Genomic DNA, 21,770 nt, shown 5'->3' with positions numbered 1-21,770 from the left:
GATATTGTCTTCGGCTGTTATTACTGCATGTCAAAGGAGCGACAAGTTATGACGATTTAAAAACAGTTAACGGAGTGTTGCATGATACATTTAAAGCTGCAGCTTTAGCTTTAGGACTTTTATTGGATGATACTGTGTGGACACTAACTTTAGAAGATGCAGTTACCCTACATATGCCTAAGCAACTTCACAAATTGTTTGCCTACATCTGCGTATTTGGCCCGCCTACAAATCCGGCTCAACTTTGGACAAATTTCAAAGAACATATAATCAAAGATTACTGCTTACGTCTTCACAACAGAAGTGGAAATTATCAAAATTGCGAATCTTATGCCATGCAAGATGTCCAAAATGTCTTACTACTACATGGTAAAACATTTTCAAAATGTATTTTGCCCCAGCCTGCAATTCAAGTTACACAAGTTCCAGAGTATGACAAATCTTCAAAATTATTGTTGGCAACAGAGACAAGAAACTCATTAAATGCACAACAATGCATTGCATATGACATTATTGTGAGTGCTATAGAAAACAAAGCAGATCCAAGGCCAAAATGTTTCTTTATTGATGGTCCAGGAGGGAGCGGTAAAACGTACGTCTATGAAGTTTTAATGCATTACGTTAGACGTTTGGGAAAAGTGGTATTGCCATCGGTTACAACAGGTATTGCAGCAAATCTTTTACAAGGAGGTCGCACTATGCATTCAATCTTTAGGATACCAGTTCCAGTCAATGAAATCTCTGTTTCCCGAATAAAACAAGACACATCTGCAGAAAAACAGTTAAACAATGCTAATCTTTCGATACTTGACGAGTGCACCATGGCTCCAAAATGCGCTTTGACCTTAATTGACAGACTTCTGCGTGAAGTAATGACTACAAATGTTGCGGAAAAAAATAAAATTCCGTTTGGAGGTAAAGTTTTTGTCATTGGTGGAGATTTTAGACAATGCCTTCCAGTCATCACAAATGGAAGAAGAACAGATGAGTGCAGCTTAAAAATGGCCGCTCTTTGGAAACAGTTTACTAAACTCCAACTAATTACCAACATGCGATCTTCTGACCCAGAGTACAGCAACTGGCTTATTAAACTTGGTAATGGTGAACTTAGTAATCAATACAACCTTGGCGAAGACATTATTGAAATACCAGAAGACATGTTGCGCACTGACTACATCGTAAGTGATGTTTTTGGACAACATGTTGAAATTGATGTGGATGATCAAAGCAGTGTTGACAGGGCCTCTTCCTATGCAATTCTCTGTACCATGAACAATGTCGTGTGTTGTGAGTTCATTTTCCCCTTCGTCACTGAGGTCTGGTGAACTCCCTATTCTGGTAAAGGAAGGTAATGAGCCTGATTATCAGGCACCTGAGCCTAATGATGATGACTGGCTGAGTGGAGTCATGGACTGGATATAAGGCTGCCGACGCCCTTCTGCCCTGCGGGTGATTTCTCTGTGGACTTCTAGGAGACCAGTCTGATTCCTGCTCCTCTAAAGCTAAGTTTTCTGCTTTGCCTTTTTGCATTTGTGTTTTGTTTTTGTTTGCCTTGCTTTTCTGGATTCTGCCATTCCCTGCTGGGGTGAGCTGACTCTCCTTTTGCCGGCTGCTCTGTCTTCAGAATATTCCTGAGTACTGACATAGTCTTTTTGAAGCCTAGCGCCTTCAGGGCCTTTTTCACTGTCAGTCTGTTGGCTCTTATTTTCATAGGGTTTTTCACGGATTGCAGACAGCAGCCTTCCTGTACTTTCCTATTTAGTTAGCTTGGGACCCGTCTTTGCTCAGTCTATCTTTCTGTCTGTGTTAGTGTTCTTTCTTCTTGCTTCACTGTCATTATATGCTGGGGGCTGCCTTTTGCTTTGGGGTCTGCTCTGGGGCAGTTTAGATTTCCCTTTCTGTCTTTAGGCTATATAGTCCTCCGGCTGTGATCGAGGGGTCTAGGGCATCGTAGGAACCCCACACGGCTACTGCTAGTTGTGTTGATAGGTTCAGGGGTCTGCAATCTGATAGCTGCCAACTTCTCTGGTTTTCTGGACTTAGCTAGCATTTCTGTTTTTGCCTCCTACGGTGACTCATTCATAACAGAATCACCCGCCATACCGCAGATCCTAGGGTACTCAATAGCAGGAAAGAATTGTGTTTAAAAAAATAAAAAAAAAGTGTGTATATTCTTTCCTCTATATCTCTGAGGCCGTAGGGGGAAATTTTTTTTTTCTCTCAATGGAAATAAAGCAATTGTCTGATCGTGTGGAGCAGCTCGCTGCGGAAGTGCGGGGAATTTCCGCCTACCTTGCTCGTTCGCATGCTGTTGAACCAAAGAGCCCTACACCTGATGTATTTTTTGGGGATCGATCTAAATTTTTGAGTTTCAAAAATAATTGTAAATTATTTTTTGCCTTGAAGCCTAACTCGTCAGGGAGCTCCGCGCAGCAGGTTAAAATTGTCATCTCTTTGCTGCGTGGCGATCCCCAGGATTGGGCGATTTCTTTGAAACCAGATGATCCTATTCTGACTAATGTGAACGCATTCTTTCAAGCCTTGGGGTTGTTGTATGACGAACCTAATGCTATTGATCAGGCTGAAAAGACCCTGTTGGCATTGAACCAGGGTCGAGACTATGCAGAGTTGTACTGTCAAAAGTTCCGAAAGTGGGCGGTCCTTACTACCTGGAATGATAATGCCTTGGTTGCTCTCTTTCGGAAGGGTTTGTCAGAAGCCGTAAAAGATACTATGGTGGGATTGCCTGTTCCCTCTGGTCTGGACGATTCTATGTCATTAGCCATTCAGGTTGATCGGCGTTTACGTGAACACAGGATTGCACGAGAGGTGTTGCCACCGGTTGAACAGACGTCTGAACCTATGCAATGTGATAGAGTTTTGTCTAGGGCGCAACGTCAGGAGTTCAGAAGGCGTAATAAGTAGTGTTGAGCATTCCGATACCGCAAGTATCGGGTATCGGCCGATACTTGCTGTATCGGAATTCCGATACCGACTTCCGATATTTTTTCAATATCGGAAGTCGGCATCGGAATCGGAAGTTCAAAGTTGATTGACAGCCTGACGTCATCATGATGCGCGGTGTGTGCGCATCATGATGCGCCGTCATTTCAGGCCTTCCGGGGGTCTCTGCCGGCCTGCCGGGGGGCTGTGTGGACTGCCCGGGGTCTGTACCGGCCTGCCGGGGGGCTGTGCCGGCCTGCCGGTGGTCTGTGCACCCTGTGGGGGTCTGTACCGGCCTGCCGGGGGGCTGTGCCGGCCTGCCGGTGGTCTGTGCACCCTGTGGGGGTCTGTACCGGCCTGCCGGGGGGCTGTGCCGGCCTGCCGGGGGGCTGTGCTGATGTCCGGGGGTCTGTGCAAGCATCGTCCGATGGGACTACAAGTCCCATCTGGCGATGCCTGCTACCATGACAGTGATTGACACATTAGCCAATGATGGGACAGTAGTAGTCCCATCATCCGGCTAATGTGTTAAATGTTAAAAAAAAAAAAAAAAAAATACTACATACATACTACATGCATGCTACATACATACTACATGCTACATACATACTACATACATACCACATACATACTACATACATACTACATACATACTACATACATACCACATACATACCACATATATACCACATACATACTACATACATACTACATACATACTACATACATAACACATATATACTACATGCATGCTACATACATACAACATGCTACATATATACTACATACATACTACATACATACATACTACATATATACTACATGCATGCTACATACATACTACATGCTACATACATACTACATATATACTACATACATACTACATACATACTACATGCATGCTACATACATACTACATGCTACATACATACTACATGCTACATACATACCACATACATACTACATACATACTACATACATACTACATGCATGCTACATACATACTACATGCTACATACATACTACATATATACTACATGCATGCTACATACATACTACATGCTACATACATACTACATATATACTACATGCATGCTACATACATACTACATTCTACATACATACTACATACATACTACATGCTACATACATACTACATATATACTACATGCATGCTACATACATACTACATGCTACATACATACTACATATATACTACATGCATGCTACATACATACTACATGCTACATACATACTACATATATACTACATACATACTACATACATACTACATGCTACATACATACCACATGCATACTACATACATACTACATGCTACATACATACTACATATATACTACATGCATGCTACATACATACTGCATGCTACATGCATGCTACATACATACTACATACATACTACATGCTACATACATACCACATATATACTACATACATACTACATACAATACATTCATACAATACATACATAGACATACAGTACATATAACATAGAGTAACATACTTACCAATACTTGTCACATTGTTCCCCGAAGCCATTGTCTTTTACGGAATAAATATTAACATAACAAACCACAAAAATACTCACCCACGATCCGAAGCAGTCCACGAGTGTGTCCCACGACGATCTTGGGTAGAGAACTGCAGCATCAGCTGTTGCTGCCGTTCTCTACGGGCTGCAGAAATCCAATGACGGAAGGTAGGTATCCTTCCGCACTGTATTCCTCCGCCACTTAAAAAAAAAAAGTCCCTAGTCTCACTTTATGCAGCAATGGCATAAAGTGAGACTAGGGACTTTTTTTTTTTACGTGGCGGAGGAATACAGTGCAGAAGGATACCTACCTTCTGTCATTGGATTCCTGCAGCCCGTAGAGGACGGCAGCAACAGCTGATGCTGCAGTTCTCTACCCAAGATCGTCGTGGGACACACTCGTGGACTGCTTCGGATCGTGGGTGAGTATTTTTGTGGTTTGTTATGTTAATATTTATTCCGTAAAAGACAATGGCTTCGGGGAACAATGTGACAAGTATTGGTAAGTATGTTACTCTATGTTATATGTACTGTATGTCTATGTATGTATTGTATGAATGTATTGTATGTAGTATGTATGTAGTATATGTGTGGTATGTATGTAGCATGTAGTATGTATGTAGTATGTATGTAGCATGCATGTAGCATGCAGTATGTATGTAGCATGCATGTAGTATATATGTAGTATATATGTAGCATGTAGTATGTATGTAGTATGTATGTGGTATGTATGTAGCATGTAGTATGTATGTAGCATGCAGTATGTATGTAGTATATATGTAGTATGTATGTAGCATGCATGTAGTATGTATGTAGTATGTATGTAGTATATATGTAGTATGTATGTAGCATGTAGTATGTATGTAGTATGTATGTAGCATATATGTAGTATGTATGTAGCATGTAGTATATATGTAGTATATATGTAGCATGTAGTATGTATGTAGTATGTATGTGGTATGTATGTAGCATGTAGTATGTATTTCGTATGCAGTATGTATGTAGTATATATGTAGTATGTATGTAGCATGTAGTATATATGTAGTATGTATGTTGCATGTAGTATATATGTAGTATGCATGCATGTAGCATATATGTAGTATGTATGTTGCATGTAGTATATATGTAGTATGAATGTAGCATGCATGTAGTATATATGTAGTATGTATGTTGCATGTAGTATATATGTAGTATGAATGTAGCATGTATGTAGTATGTAGCATGTATGTAGTATGCATGTTGTATGTATGTAGCATGTATGTAGCATGTAATTTTTTTTTTTTTTTTTTTTTTTTTTACATTCAACACATTAGCCGGATGATGGGACTACTACTGTCCCATCATTGGCTAATGTGTCAATCACTGTCATTGTAGCAGGCATCGCCCGATGGGACTTGTAGTCCCATCGGACGATGCCTGCACAGACCCCCGAAGCCTGCACAGCCCCCCGGCAGGCCGGCACAGCCCCCCGGCAGGCCGGCACAGCCCCCCGGAGCCTGCACAGCCCCCCGGCAGGCCGGCACAGCCCCCCGGCAGGCCGGCACAGCCCACCGGAGCCTGCACAGCCCCCCGGCAGGCCGGCACAGACCACCGGAGCCTGCACAGACCCCCTGGCAGGCCGGCACAGCCCCCCGAAAGGCCCGTACAGACCCCAGAGAGGCTGTACAAGGGAAAAACAGGATTTTTCTTATTCCGATACCGGAAGTCCCATAGACTTGAATGGGACTTCCGGTATCGGAATCGGCGATACCGATACTTTTTTTTAAGATCGGCCGATCCATTCCGATCCGATACTTTGAAGTATCGGACGGTATCGCTCAACTCTAGTAATAAGCTGTGTTTTTTCTGTGGAGATGCCTCGCATATTATTTCTGTTTGTCCTAAACGAGAGAAACGCTTTGCACACACGTTTTCTGTTGGTGGTGTTCAACCTAAGCTTCTTCTGGCAATTACTCTGATCTGCTCCCTGTCCACATTTTCCGCCAAGGCTTTTGTGGATTCGGTAGCAGCGCTAAACCTAATGGACTTGGATTTTGCTAAACGTTGTGGATTTCCGATGACACCTCTGCAGACGCCTATCCCTTTGAGGGGGATTGATGCTACTCCTTTGGCTAAAAATAAACCTCAGTTTTGGACCCAGGTGGTCATGCGGGTCGCCCCAGACCATCAAGAAAATTGCAGATTTTTGGTGTTGCATGGTCTGCATGATGCCGTTGTTCTGGGGTTTCCCTGGTTGCAAATTCATAATCCAGTTTTGGATTGGAAATCTGTGTCTGTGGTGAGTTGGGATTGTCGGTGTGCCTTTAGTGAGGCTCCGGTTTTTTCCACCTCTCCTCAGTCGCATGATGTTCCTGACTATTTGGCGGACTTTTATGATGTATTTAGTGAGAATGAGTCTGCATCTTTGCCTCCTCATAGGAGTTACGACTGTGCAATTGAACTGAGCCCAGGGTGTAAATTTCCCAAGGGTCGGCTCTTCAATTTATCTGTACCCGAGCACGAGGCTATGCGATCCTATATTAAGGAGGCGTTGGAGAAGGGTCATATTAGACCATCCTCTTAACCCTTAGGTGCCGTTTTTTTTTGTGGCCAAAAAGGATGGTTCTTTAAGGCCTTGTATTGATTATCGTGCCCTCAACAAAATTACTATTAAATATCAGTATCCGTTACCCCTGATTTCGGATCTATTCTCTAGAGTTAGAGGTGCTTGCTGGTTTACCAAGCTTGACCTCAGGGGGGCGTATAATCTTATCCGCATTAAGCATGGGGATGAATGGAAGACGGCGTTTAATACTCCGGAGGGACATTTTGAGTACCTGGTGATGCCTTTTGGGCTCACTAATGCCCCTTCTGTCTTCCAGTGCTTCATGAACGATATTTTCCGAGACTTTGTCGATAAATTTTTGATTATCTATCTGGATGATATTTTGATCTTCTCCAAGGATTGGGATTCTCATGTGGAACATATTCGGACTGTGTTCCGGATCTTGAGGGAGAATTCCCTGTATGTCAAAGGATCGAAATGCCTTTTTGGAGTACAGAGGATTTCATTTTTGGGATTTATTTTGTCTCCGTCAACTATTGAAATGGACCCGGCCAAGGTACAGGCCATTTATGATTGGGTTCATCCCACTTCTTTGAAGGCCCTCCAGAAGTTTTTGGGTTTTGCTAATTTTTATCAGAAATTTATAGCAAAATTTTCTAGTATTGCCAAGCCATTGACTGATCTGACTAAGAAGGGTGCTGATGTGTTGAATTGGTCTCCGGAGGCTGTTGCTTCCTTTCAGGAGCTGAAGCGAAGATTTACCTCCGCCCCGGTTTTGCGGCAACCTGATGTCTCACTCCCGTTCCAGGTAGAGGTGGATGCTTCTGAGATTGGTGCAGGAGCTGTTTTGTCCCAAAAGGATCCTGTAACATCTAAAATGAATCCCTGTGCTTTCTTTTCCCGAAAGTTCTCTCTATCTGAACGTAACTATGATGTGGGGAATCGGGAACTGTTGGCCATGAAATGGGCATTTGAGGAGTGGAGACATTGGTTGGAGGGAGCTAAACATCAAGTTGTGGTCCTCACTGACCACAAGAATTTGATTTACCTAGAGTCGGCTAAACGCTTGAACCCTAGACAGGCTAGGTAGGCCTTGTTTTTTACACGTTTTGATTTTGTGGTTTCTTTTCTTCCTGGAACTAAGAATGTCAAGGCAGACGCCCTCTCTAGGAGCTTCTTTGCTGATTCTCCTGTGATGACCAAGCCTGCTACCATCTTAGGCGAAGGGGTAGTTCTTTCTGCCATCGCGCCCGATTTGAGACTTGCTCTGCAAGAGTTCCAGGAGGACAAACCTGAGCGTTGTCCCAGTGGAAAGTTGTATGTTCCTGACCAGTGGAAGAAGAGAGTGATGTCTGAAGTTCATTGCTCTGCATTGGCTGGTCATCCAGGTATTTTTGGTACTAGAGATCTGGTGAGTCGCTCTTTTTGGTGGCCCACCTTGTCTCATGATGTCAGGAATTTTGTGCAGTCCTGTGTGATTTGCTCCCGGTCTAAATCTTGTTCTCGCTCTAGTGGGTTGTTGATGCCTTTGCCGGTCCCCAGGAGGCCATGGACCCATATTTCAATGGATTTCATCTCTGATATGCCGGTCTCTCAAAGAATGACTGTTATTTGGGTGATTTGTGATAGGTTCTCTAAGATGGTTCATCTTGTACCACTCCCTAAGTTGCCGTCTTCCTCTGAGTTGGTGCCCCTGTTTTTGCAACAGGTGGTTCGCTTGCACGGGATTCCTGAGAACATTGTATCTGACAGAGGAGTTCAGTTTGTGTCTAGATTTTGGAGGACTTTCTGTTCCAAGGAATTCAGTTGTCCTTCTCCTCTGCTTTTCACCCTCAGACCAATGGGCAGACAGAGAGAACAAACCAGACCTTGGAGTCGTATTTGAGATGTTTTATTTCCGCTGATCAGGATGATTGGGTTTCATTTTTGCCCTTGGCCGAATTTGCTTTAAATAATAGAGCTAGTTCTGCCACTTTGATGTCACTTTTTTTTTGTAACTTTGGGTTTCATCCTCGATTTTCTTCAGGGCAGGTGGAGCCTTCTGCCTGCCCAGGTGTTGACACTGTGGTGGAGAGAATGCTCCAGATCTGGGACCAAGTGGTGGATAAGTTATCTCTCTCCCAGGAAAAGGCCCAGCGGTTTTCCAATCGACATAGGACCATTGGTCCCCAGTTTAAGATTGGTGATATGGTGTGGTTATCATCAAAAAATATTGCTATGAAGGTGGCTTCTCCTAAGTTTAAGCCTAGATTTATGGGACCTTACAAGATTTTGGAGATTATTAATCCGGTCTCTTTTCGTTTGTCTCTTCCTGTCACATTTAAAATCCATATTGTGTTCCATAAGTCCTTGTTGAAGAGGTTTGTTGAACCAGTTGTTCCTGGGGTGGCACCTCCGGACCCTGTATTGGTTGAAGGTAACATGGAATATGAGGTAGAGAAAATACTGGATTCCCGTCTGGCTAGACGGAGACTCCAGTATTTGGTTAAGTGGAATGGTTATGGTCAGGAAGATAATTCCTGGGTCTCTGCCTCTGATATTCATGCCAAAAGATTGGTGCATGCCTTTCATCGGGCTCACCCTGATCGCCCTGGTGGCGTGGTTGAGGGTTCGGTGACCCCTCCTCAAGGGGGAGGTACTGATGTGAGTTCATTTTCCCCTTCGTCACTGAGGTCTGGTGAACTCCCTATTCTGGTAAAGGAAGGTAATGAGCCTGATTATCAGGCACCTGAGCCTAATGATGATGACTGGCTCGGAGGAGTCACGGACTGGATATAAGGCTGCCGACGCCCTTCTGCCCTGCGGGTGATTTCTCTGTGGACTTCTAGGAGACCAGTCTGATTCCTGCTCCTCTAAAGCTAAGTTTTCTGCTTTGCCTTTTTGCATTTGTGTTTTGTTTTTGTTTGCCTTGCTTTTCTGGATTCTGCCATTCCCTGCTGGGGTGAGCTGAATCTCCTTTTGCCGGTTGCTCTGTCTTCAGAATATTCCTGAGTACTGACATAGTCTTTTTGAAGCCTAGCGTCTTCAGGGCCTTTTTCACTGTCAGTCTATTGGCTCTTATTTTCATAGGGTTTTTCACGGATTGCAGACAGCAGCCTTCCTGTCCTTTCCTATTTAGTTAGCTTGGGCCCCGTCTTTGCTCATTCTATCTTTCTGTCTGTGTTAGTGTTCTTTCTTCTTGCTTCACCGTCATTATATGATGGGGGCTGCCTTTTGCTTTGGGGTCTGCTCTGGGGCAGTTTAGATTTCCCTTTCTGTCTTTAGGCTATATAGTCCTCCGGCTGTGATCGAGGGGTCTAGGGCATCGTAGGAACCCCCCACGGCTACTGCTAGTTGTGTTGATAGGTTCAGGGGTCTGCAATCCGATAGCTGCCAACTTCTCTGGTTTTCTGGACTTAGCTAGCATTTCTGTTTTTGCCTCCTACGGTGACTCATTCATAACAGTCGTGGCTGTGCTAAATGACCGTGTAATGGATAGAATGCCTGGAGAGTATAAGTTGTACAAAAGTGATGATTCGGTGGATGTAGACAATGAAGATGAATGAGAGCATTATCCAGTTGAATTGTTAAATAGTCTTATGCCATCAGGAATGCCATCCCACAGACTACAACTTAAAGTTGGAACAATCGTAATGTTGCTATGGAATCTAAATACAAAAAATGGTCTATGTAATGGAACTCGCCTTATTGTTACTGAACTTCATTCCCACGTAATTCAAGCAAAAGTTATCACTGGATCTGCAAAAGGAGATGAAGTGTTCATTCCACGCATTGATTTATGTCCTTCGGACACCGGTCTTCCATTTAGGCTTCGGCGTCGACAGTTTCCAATCAAACCAGCATTTGCCATGACAATAAACAAGTCACAAGGTCAAACTCTACACCGTGTTGGCATATATCTACCAGAGCCCGTTTTTCGCCATGGACAACTCTACGTTGCATTTTCAAGAGTTAAAATGAGATCCAACGTCAAGGTACAGGTTCTTGATACCCCTTTACAAGGAAAGCTACTTATACATAGTCAAAAAGTATTCACAAGAAATGTATTCTACAAAAATATTTTAGGTTGCTATTGTGAACAAATCTATTATAGTGTCCATGTACTTCCTTCGTCGGATAATTTGTTTAAATACAGTTACATATTCATGTAATAGTTTATCTATTTTGATAATCTGTTTAATAATTTTGTTCAGTTGTATTAAGTTCTATGAGCAATATCATTTAATGATAATAGATATATTTTTCACCGAAAAGGCTATGTCTTCATTGCCTTATTCTTACATCTTCATACATAAACTAACTAACATACATATTCCAGAATACCTGGTGCGTTAGAATTGGGCCACCATCTAGTGTATACGCATACCAGAGATGAACACACCAATAATTATCCTGTATATTCAGGCCATAAAGCAAAAAATAGTATAGCACCCAGAAAAAGCTTTACAAAAATGCTATACAGTATATGTCCATGTTATTGATTCATCGTACTGTTGAGTAATATAGGTGCACAGTAGGATGTAAGATTGATTTTTTTATTTGGATATGGATTTATAAAGCCCAATGTATTATACAATTTCCCGAATGTAATCACCTATTGATGGTTGTACCTGTAGTTGTTAATTTGCTACTCTTTTATATTTTTATATACATTGTGTTCAATAAAATTGCAGTTTTTAATCAGTTTACCTGGCATTTTTCTGGGTGACATACCAGAGATGAGCAAATCAGGCAAAATTCAAATGTATGTGCTTGTGCAGATTATACTTTAATTAGTAGAGAAGTTATTGTCTTCAAAATGAATGCCCCTTTTTATGTAATGGGTTCTCTCCAGACCCTATCGCATGATAAACTTAACATGCAAAAAGCAAAATAGTTATATTTCACCCTCCAGTCCTTGTTATATCTTTTTATCACCGCCGTGAATGAAGAACCCCCAGATCTCTTCATGTTACACAGGGACTTTCAGATGTGATGATGCTCAGGACAGATCTGCAAAAGCACACTTAAAGGGTATCTGTCAGCAAATTTTTGCAACCTCATCTGAGAGCAGCATAATGTAGGTAAGAGAAGTTGAATCCATCGATGTATCATTTAGTATACTGGGTGCAGCAGTTCTGACATAACCAGAGCTTTTAGATTTAGAATGAAGAGCTTTTAGATTTAGAATGAAGCAGAGCTGAGGATGCTAACCCCACCCATACCAGGTTCTCCAGGTACAAAGTCCATAGACAGTGAGGCACTTATCACAGGAGGGAGAATTGTCAATGTCTGGCAATGTTAATCTCTCAGTGATAAGTATTTCACAGTTAGTAAACAATGGCACGCACTTTAACAAGTAACACATCCCTGAATTCTGAGTTTCAGACTCTATCTCCTGCTTTCTACAGATTACATAACAAAATTCTGCTAGCAGATTCTCTTTAAAGACAAGATATCACAACTTCACAAGGTACGCTGTGACGTTGTGTGCGCATGTGTGGAAATGTCCTGGGCCCCAGAAACCTAGGCTTATCATGAGGGCCCTGGGAAATCAGCATTCTAGGAGGTGACAAGAAGATGCAATGAAGAGCAGAAGGGCCATAGAAAAGAGTGGTAAGGTTTTTTTCTAACCCTTTGATGGCGCTTTACAGTTCAACAAAATGCCTGCCAGCGAATACCATTTTGCTGACTCCAAGCAAAAATAAATTACAAAAATCTATATTTTAGCAAATGTGGATTTTAATAATATTTGATTAGAATTTAGTTCAGTGGAACAATTGCTGTAAAATAATAATGATTTAAAAAATAAAAAGTTAATTGTTTACATTTATCAATTAACAAAATTTAAAGTCAATGTAAAAAATAGAAATTGAAATCAAATCTTTATTTCATGTGACAACCATTTGCAAATCAAATGAGCATTTATTCTAGACACACTTGCACAAAGTGAGCAATTTTGTAAGATTATAGTCAGGTGTACGTGTAAACAATTACATCACACAAGTAATAATCATCATTTTCTTATGTAGGTGGAAAAATAATCATTAACTGAGACTTAAAACAGCTGTGTTGATGTTTAAAACTGGGTGAGGGCATTAATCAGAGAGGCAGAACAGAAAACAAAGATAAACCTGAAGGAGCTGGAGAGTTCCAAAGCAGAGACTCAAGTATCTGTCCATACAACCACAATAAGCCATAAACTCCATAGAGGTTACCTTTATAGAAGAGTGGGCATAAAAAATCGTTTACTTACGCACAAACATTGTGAGTAGTGTTGAGCATTCCGATACCGCAAGTATCGGGTATCGGCCGATACTTGCTGTATCGGAATTCCGATACCGACTTCTGATATTTTTTCAATATCGGAAGTCGGCATCGGAATCGGAAGTTCAAAGTTGATTGACAGCCGAAATGACGTCATCATGATGCGCGGTGTGTGCGCATCATGATGCGCCGTCATTTCAGGCCTTCCGGGGGTCTCTGCCGGCCTGCCGGGGGGCTGTGTGGACTGCCCGGGGTCTGTACCGGCCTGCAGGGGGGCTGTGCCGGCCTGCCGGTGGTCTGTGCACCCTGTGGGGGTCTGTACCGGCCTGCCGGGGGGCTGTGCCGGCCTGCCGGTGGTCTGTGCACCCTGTGGGGGTCTGTACCGGCCTGCCGGGGGGCTGTGCCGGCCTGCCGGTGGTCTGTGCACCCTGTGGGGGTCTGTAACGGCCTGCCGGGGGGCTGTGCCGGCCTGCCGGGGGGCTGTGCTGATGTCCGGGGGTCTGTGCAAGCATCGTCCGATGGGACTATAAGTCCCATCTGGCGATGCCTGCTACCATGACAGTGATTGACACATTAGCCAATGATGGGACAGTAGTAGTCCCATCATCCGGCTAATGTGTTAAATGTTAAAAAAAAAAAAAAAAATACTACATACATACTACATACATACTACATATATACTACATGCATGCTACATACATACTACATGCTACATACATACTACATATATACTACATGTATGCTACATACATACTACATGCTACATACATACTACATATATACTACATGCATGCTACATACATACTGCATGCTACATACATACTACATACATACCACATATATACTACATACATACTACATGCATGCTACATACATACTACATACATACTACATACATACCACATACACTCACTGGCCACTTTATTAGGTACACCTGTCCAACTGTGTGTTAAGACTTAATTTCTAATCAGCCAATCACATGGCGGCAACTCAGTGCATTTAGGCATGTAGACATGGTCAAGACAATCTCCTGCAGTTCAAACCGAGCATCAGTATGGGGAAGAAAGGTGATTTGAGTGCCTTTGAACGTGGCATGATTGTTGGTGCCAGAAGGGCTGGTCTGAGTATTTCAGAAACTGCTGATCTACTGGGATTTTCACGCACAACCATCTCTAGGGTTTACAGAGAATGGTCCGAAAAAGAAAAAAAATCCAGTGAGCGGCAGTTCTGTGGCCGGAAATGCCTTGTTGATGCCAGAGGTCAGAGGAGAATGGGCATACTGGTTCGAGCTGATAGAAAGGCAACAGTGACTCAAATTGCCACCCGTTACAACCAAGGTAGGCAGAAGAGCATCTCTGAACGCACAGTGCGTCGAACTTTGAGGCAGATGGGCTACAGCAGCAGAAGACCACACTGGGTACCACTCCTCTCAGCTAAGAACAGGCATCTGATGGCTACTTTCAGCAGGATAATGCGCCATGTCATAAAGCTCGAATCATCTCAGATTGGTTTCTTGAACATGACAATGAGTTCACTGTACTCAAATGGCCTCCTCAGTCACCAGATCTCAATCCAATAGAGCATCTTTGGGATGTGGTGGAACGGGAGATTCGCATCAGGGATGTGCAGCCGACAAATCTGCGCCAACTGTGTGATGCCATCATGTCAATATGGTCCAAAATCTCTGAGGAATGCTTCCAGCACCTTGTTGAATCTCTGCCACGAAGAATTGAGGCAGTTCTGAAGGCAAAAGGGGGTCCAACCCGTTACTAGCATGGTGTACCTAATAAAGTGGCCAGTGAGTGTATATACTACATACATACTACATGCATGCTACATACATACCACATACATACTACATACATACTACATACATACTACATGCATGCTACATACATAACACATATATACTACATGCATGCTACATACATACTACATACATACTACATACATACTACATACATACCACATATATACTACATACATACTACATGCATGCTACATACATACCACATACATACTACATACATACTACATACATACTACATGCATGCTACATACATAACACATATATACTACATGCATGCTACATACATACTACATGCTACATACATACCACATACATACTACATACATACTACATACATACTACATGCATGCTACATACATACTACATGCTACATACATACTACATATATACTACATGCATGCTACATACATACTACATGCTACATACATACTACATATATACTACATACATACTACATACATACTACATGCATGCTACATACATACTACATGCTACATACATACCACATACATACCACATACATACTACATGCTACATACATACTACATATATACTACATGCATGCTACATACATACAGCATGCTACATGCATGCTACATACATACTACATACATACTACATGCTACATACATACCACATATATACTACATACATACTACATACAATACATTCATACAATACATACATAGACATACAGTACATATAACATAGAGTAACATACTTACCAATACTTGTCACATTGTTCCCCGAAGCCATTGTCTTTTACGGAATAAATATTAACATAACAAACCACAAAAATACTCACCCACGATCCGAAGCAGTCCACGAGTGTGTCCCACGACGATCTTGGGTAGAGAACTGCAGCATCAGCTGATGCTGCCGTTCTCTATGGGCTGCAGGAATCCAATGATGGAAGGTAGGTATCCTTCCGCACTGTATTCCTCCGCCACTTAAAAAAAAAAAGTCCCTAGTCTCACTTTATGCCATTGCTGCGTGGGAAATTTCCCTATTGCAAAAACCAGAATTGTTATAAAGAAAAAAGGTTAATATTAATAGGGGTGCCCAAACTTTTACATATGACTGTATGTAGTATGCATGTTGCATGCATGTAGTATATATGTAGTATGTATGTTGCATGTAGTATATATGTAGTATGCATGTTGCATGCATGTAGTATATATGTAGTATGTATGTTGCATGTAGTATATATGTAGTATGCATGTTGCATGCATGTAGTATATATGTAGTATGTATGTTGCATGTAGTATATATGTAGTATGAATGTAGCATGTATGTAGTATGTAGTATGAATGTAGCATGTATGTAGTATGCATGTTGTATGTATGTAGCATGTATGTAGCATGTAATTTTTTTTTTTTTTTACATTCAACACATTAGCCGGATGATGGGACTACTACTGTCCCATCATTGGCTAATGTGTCAATCACTGTCATGGTAGCAGGCATCGCCCGATGGGACTTGTAGTCCCATCGGACGATGCCTGCACAGACCCCCGAAGCCTGCACAGACCACCGGCAGGCCGGCACAGCCCCCCGGCAGGCCGGCACAGCCCACCGGAGCCTGCACAGACCACCGGCAGGCCAGCACAGCCCCCCGGCAGGCCGGCACAGCCCACCGGAGCCTGCACAGACCACCGGCAGGCCGGCACAGCCCCCCGGCAGGCCGGCACAGACCACCGGAGCCTGCACAGACCCCCTGGCAGGCCGGCACAGCCCCCCGAAAGGCCCGTACAGACCCCAGAGAGGCTGTACAAGGCAAAAACAGGGTTTTTCTTATTCCGATACCGGAAGTCCCATAGACTTGAATGGGACTTCCGGTATCGGAATCGGCGATACCGATACTTTTTTTTAAGATCGGCCGAACCATTCCGATCCGATACTTTGAAGTATCGGACGGTATCGCTCAACTCTAATTGTGAGGCTCATTTTGAGTTTGCTAAAAAGATATGTGGGAGACTCCCCAAATGTATGGAAGAAAGTACTGTGGTCAGATGAGGTTAAAATTTAAATTTTTGGCTAACATGGTAAACACTATATCTGGCACCAAACCAACACAGCTCATCACCCAAAGAACACCATCCCCACAGTGAAGCATGGTGGAGGCAGCAGGCACATGATGTAGGGATGTTTTTCAGCAGCAGGGACAGGAAAAATGGCCCAAGTCAGAGGGCAGACAGATGGTGCAAAACACGGGGATATTCTTGAGAAAAACCTGTATCACTCTGTTAGTGATTTCAGACTGGGACAAAGATTCAATAACTTCGAACAACACAATGATCCAAAGCATACTGCTAAAGCAACACTAAAGTAGTTTAAAGGGAAAATGTGTAAATGTTTTGGAATGGCCTAGTCAAAACTCAGACCTTAATCCAATTTAGAATCTGTGGTCAGACATTAAGATTGCTGTTTACCAGAGCAAACCATCTAACTTGAAGGAGCTGGAGCAGTTTTGCCTTCAGGAATGGACAGCAATCCCAGTGGCAAGATATGGAAAGCTCAAAGAGACTTTTCCAGAGTGACTTGCAGCTGTAATAGGTGCAAAATGAGGCTCTACAAAGTACTGACTTTAGGGGATGAACAGTTATGCATACTGAAGTTTTCAGTTATCTTGTCCTATTTTTATTTGCTTGACAATAAAAAAAGACTACAGTTGTGTTCAAAAGTTTATATATTCTGACAGAATTTTTGCTTTCTTGGCCTTTTTTCAGAGAATGTGGATGATAACACCAAAACTTTTTCTCTACTCATGGTTAGTGGTTGGGTGAAGCCTTTTACTGTCAAACTACTGTGCTTTCGCTTCATAATGACAACCTAAAACATCCAAATGACCCCGTTAAAAGTTCACATACCGTGGTGATTTTGGCCTGATAACATGCACAGAAGTTGACACAAATGGGTTTGAATGGCTACTAAAGGTAATATCCTCAACTGTGACCTGTTTGCTTGCAATCAGTGTGTGCATAAAAGCTAAGTGAGTTCCAGGGATCCAGACAGACTATGGCATCTTTCATCCAGCCACTGACATTTCTGGATTGTGAGTCATGGGGAAAGCAAAAGTATTGTCAATGAATCTGTGGAAAAAGGTAGTTGAACTGTATAAAACAGAAAAGGGATGCAAAAAGATATCCAAGGAATTGATAATGCCAGTCAGCAGCATTCAAACTGTGATTAACAAATAGAAAATCACGGGCTCTGTAAAAACAAAACCACGGTCAGGTAGACCAACAAAAATTTTGTCCATAACTAACAGGAAAATTTTGGGGGATGAAAAGAAAATCCCACAAATAACATTAGCTGAAATACTGGACTCTCTGAAAACTAGCGCTGTAGCTGTTTCAAGATACACAATAAGGAGGCCCTTGAAGAAAAATGGGCTGCATGGTCGAGTCACCAGAAGGAAGCTGTTACTGTTCAAATGCCACAAAGTATCTTGCCTACAATACACAAAAAAGGTAATTTGGAGTGATGAAGCCAAAATTGAACTGTTTGCCTGCAACAATAAACACTGCATTTGGAGAGATGTCAACAAGGCTTATTATGAAAGGAACACCATTCCTACTGTAAAGCACGGAGGTGCATCACTGATGTTTTGGGGATGTGTGAGCTACAAAGGCACTCAAAAGTTGTTCAAAGTTGAAGGAAAGATGAATGCAGCACTTTATCAGCAAATACTGGAGGCAAATTTGCAATCATCAGCCTGTAAGCAGCGCATGGTACATAACAATGATCCAAAACACAAGGCCAAGTTGACATTGGCTACAGCAGCACAAAGTGAAGGTTCTGGAGTGGCCATCTCAGTCTCTTGTCCTCAATATCATTGAGCCACTCTGAGGAGATCTCAAGTGCGCAGTTCATGCTAGAAAGCCCAGGAATTTACAGGAACTAGAGGTTAATTGCCAAGAAGAGTGTGCAGCTTTGCCATCTGAGAAATTAAAGAATTTCATCCACAACTACCACAAAAGACTTCAAGCTGTCACTGATGTTAGAGGGGGCAGTACATGGTATTAAGAAATGGGGTATGTAAATTTTTGATCAGGGTGATTTGGATGTTTTGGGTTGTCATTATGATTTAAAAAGAGAAAACACAGTAGTTTGATAATAAATGGCTTCACCCAACCAATAACCATGAGTGTAGAAAAAGTTTTGGTGTTATCACTCATATTCTCTGACAAAAAAGCCAAGAAAGCAAAAATTATGCTGGGGTATGTAAACTTTTAAGCACAATTGTAAGGCTGTGTGCCCACGTTGCGTATTTTATGCATTTCCATCGCGTTTTTGCTGCAGCAGAAATGATTAAAATATGTTTAAAAACGCATTCCCATGCAATCCTATGGGATTCCGCAGTTGCTGTGCCCATGCTGCAGATTTTATGCGGAATCACATAGCGGTAAAATCTGCAGCATGTCCATTAGTTCTGGGAATAGTGGTGATTCCACCACCATAGAATTGCTTTGAAATGCTCACTTTACGCATGTGGCTATGTTCACCATGCGTAAAGTGAGAGCTTCCTGTGCGGATGGTACCCAGGATCTGGAGGAGAGGAGACTCTTCTCTATGCCCTTGGTACCATACTCCTGTAAAAATTAAAATAAAAAATATGGATATACTTACCCTCTGTCGGCCCCCGGAGTCCTCCCGTCTCTCAGCCACGCTACCAGCATCTTCCGTTCCCAGGGATGCTTTGCGCGAATGACCTCTGATGACGTAGTAGTTTCGCGTGATGCTATGTCATCAGAGGTCATTGTTGCAAGGCAGCATCAATAGTAAAACGTTTATCACACTTGTCAAGCACTATGCTTGACAACTGTGACCAACCTGTCAATCACTTTTCCAAGCGATGCTTCAAATCGCTTGGAAAAGCGCAAGCATTCTGCAAGCTAAAAATGCTTGCAAAACGCTTGTGTTTTGCGGGAAAACACATGCGAATTCCGCATGTGTTTTACCTGTGGCAGGGAGTTGCGGAAATACTGTGGACATTTCCGCAGCATTTCTACAACATCGGCAAATAGCCTCAATGTAGATGTAATTAAATACCTGTAGACATCTCCTCCTTCTGGTCTTACGCTAGATCCCGACATGTGTTTTAGCACGAAGCCTTTGTTTCATGTTAGCAAAAATCCAACCCTTAACCCATCTCAGGCTCTTAGAGTTGGTTTTTATCCATGTCTTGGATGCATAAATTGTACTAATATGGTAAAAGGTGATTCTTTTTATCACCCGGTCACCAAGGAAGGGTTTACCATTAAATATTATTTGACTTGTTCAAGTGATTTTATAATTTACCTATTAGAAGGTCCTTGCAAACTGTGGTATGTGGGTGAAACCACATGGGGCTTCAAAACCCGTGTAAGTCACCCCAGATACAGAATAAGAAAAAAGATAATGGATTCACCGGTTTCGAAACATTTTGTGGAACAAGGTCACACAGAAAAAAATCTAAAGCTCTGTATTATAGATCATATACCCCCATTGAGATGGGGGGGTGACAGGAATAAGCTTTAAAAAACTAGGGAACTTCAGTGGTTATGGAAATTAAACACATTGAGACCCTATGGGCTAAATGCGGATTTTAAACTACAAACAGTCCTTTAATTGTTTGATTGCGTATTTTCTCCCATGTCTTCCTGTGGGTTTTGCCCCTTTCGGAGTATAATAATTATGATGATATTAATTTGTATCTCTCTCTATTTCTAGAGAAGCTATGAAATCTAGATTTATTCAAGAATCATGGTTCATGACTTACCCTATTCATGAAGATCTGCATAAATTGAATAATGTACAATTATCTCTATATATTAATATAGCATATTGCTTTGTCTCTTTTTTATTGCTTTTTCTGCACATATGTCAATAAAACTGGATTTATATGGTCATGTTGAATTGAGGTAATTTTCCCACTTTGATTTTTTTTGCGTGATTAAGGTGCATTATACTCATTTGGAATTCAATTTGAGAACTATGCTTATCACAGGGCATATGTCTCCCCTTTTTCCTCATATAGTGAGTAACCAGCCCCTGCTAATAGGGGATGTACACACTGTTATGGGTTATATCCTTAGCCACTCTAAAAAGTGGTAGAATTTTTCTTTTCCTCATTGATAGTAATATTTTTGAAGCTGTGGAAGGAACTATTCCCCTATTCTGTTAAAACTATTAAGAGCTATAATGTGCTCCTCATGAAATAAAACCATATGTAAAAGTCAAAAAACTATTAGCAAAGCCACAAAAGAAGCCTAAATGCCTCCAAAGATTCAAATTAAACAGCAGAACAAAAAGGCAGCACTGCTTACCTGCCCAGATCTTAGAACAAATGCACTACAGGGTGCAGCCAGCCCATATAGCAAGATGTTGGTGACACAGGTGCAAAATACTAGATCAACAGCCACTCTCCACCTACCCATTGCTGGAGGGAGTGGATGGCCAATGGATGACCATGGGACAAGGAGGTGGAATACGATTCTGCAGGTGAACAACTGGCTACGTTGACGGTGCCGTCAGCAAGGATTTGGATTTTTGGATCACGGTGAATTACTTATACGATGGACTACTTGCTAGAGATGGAGTGCACCTTACAAAGACTGGAAAACATGTATTTGGAAGTTGCCTTGCTACACTCACCAGGAGGCTTTAAACTAGAAAAATGTGGGAAGGGAA

At 42.1% G+C, this 21,770-nt stretch overlaps 1 pseudogene; it reads left to right on the top strand.

The window, feature by feature from the left end:
* The window catches only part of LOC141048330 (uncharacterized), a 29,777-nt pseudogene extending 8,949 nt beyond the window's left edge, over positions 1-20,828 (top strand).
* The last annotated feature ends 942 nt before the right edge of the window (positions 20,829-21,770 follow it).

Source organism: Dendrobates tinctorius, unplaced genomic scaffold, assembly GCF_039654945.1.
Source record: "Dendrobates tinctorius isolate UK_male_01 unplaced genomic scaffold, ASM3965494v1 ptg000134l, whole genome shotgun sequence".
NCBI classification, from domain to species: Eukaryota; Metazoa; Chordata; class Amphibia; order Anura; family Dendrobatidae; genus Dendrobates; species Dendrobates tinctorius.
The sequence above is the reverse complement of the archived record's forward strand: the minus strand, read 5'-3'. Positions and strand labels throughout refer to the sequence as shown.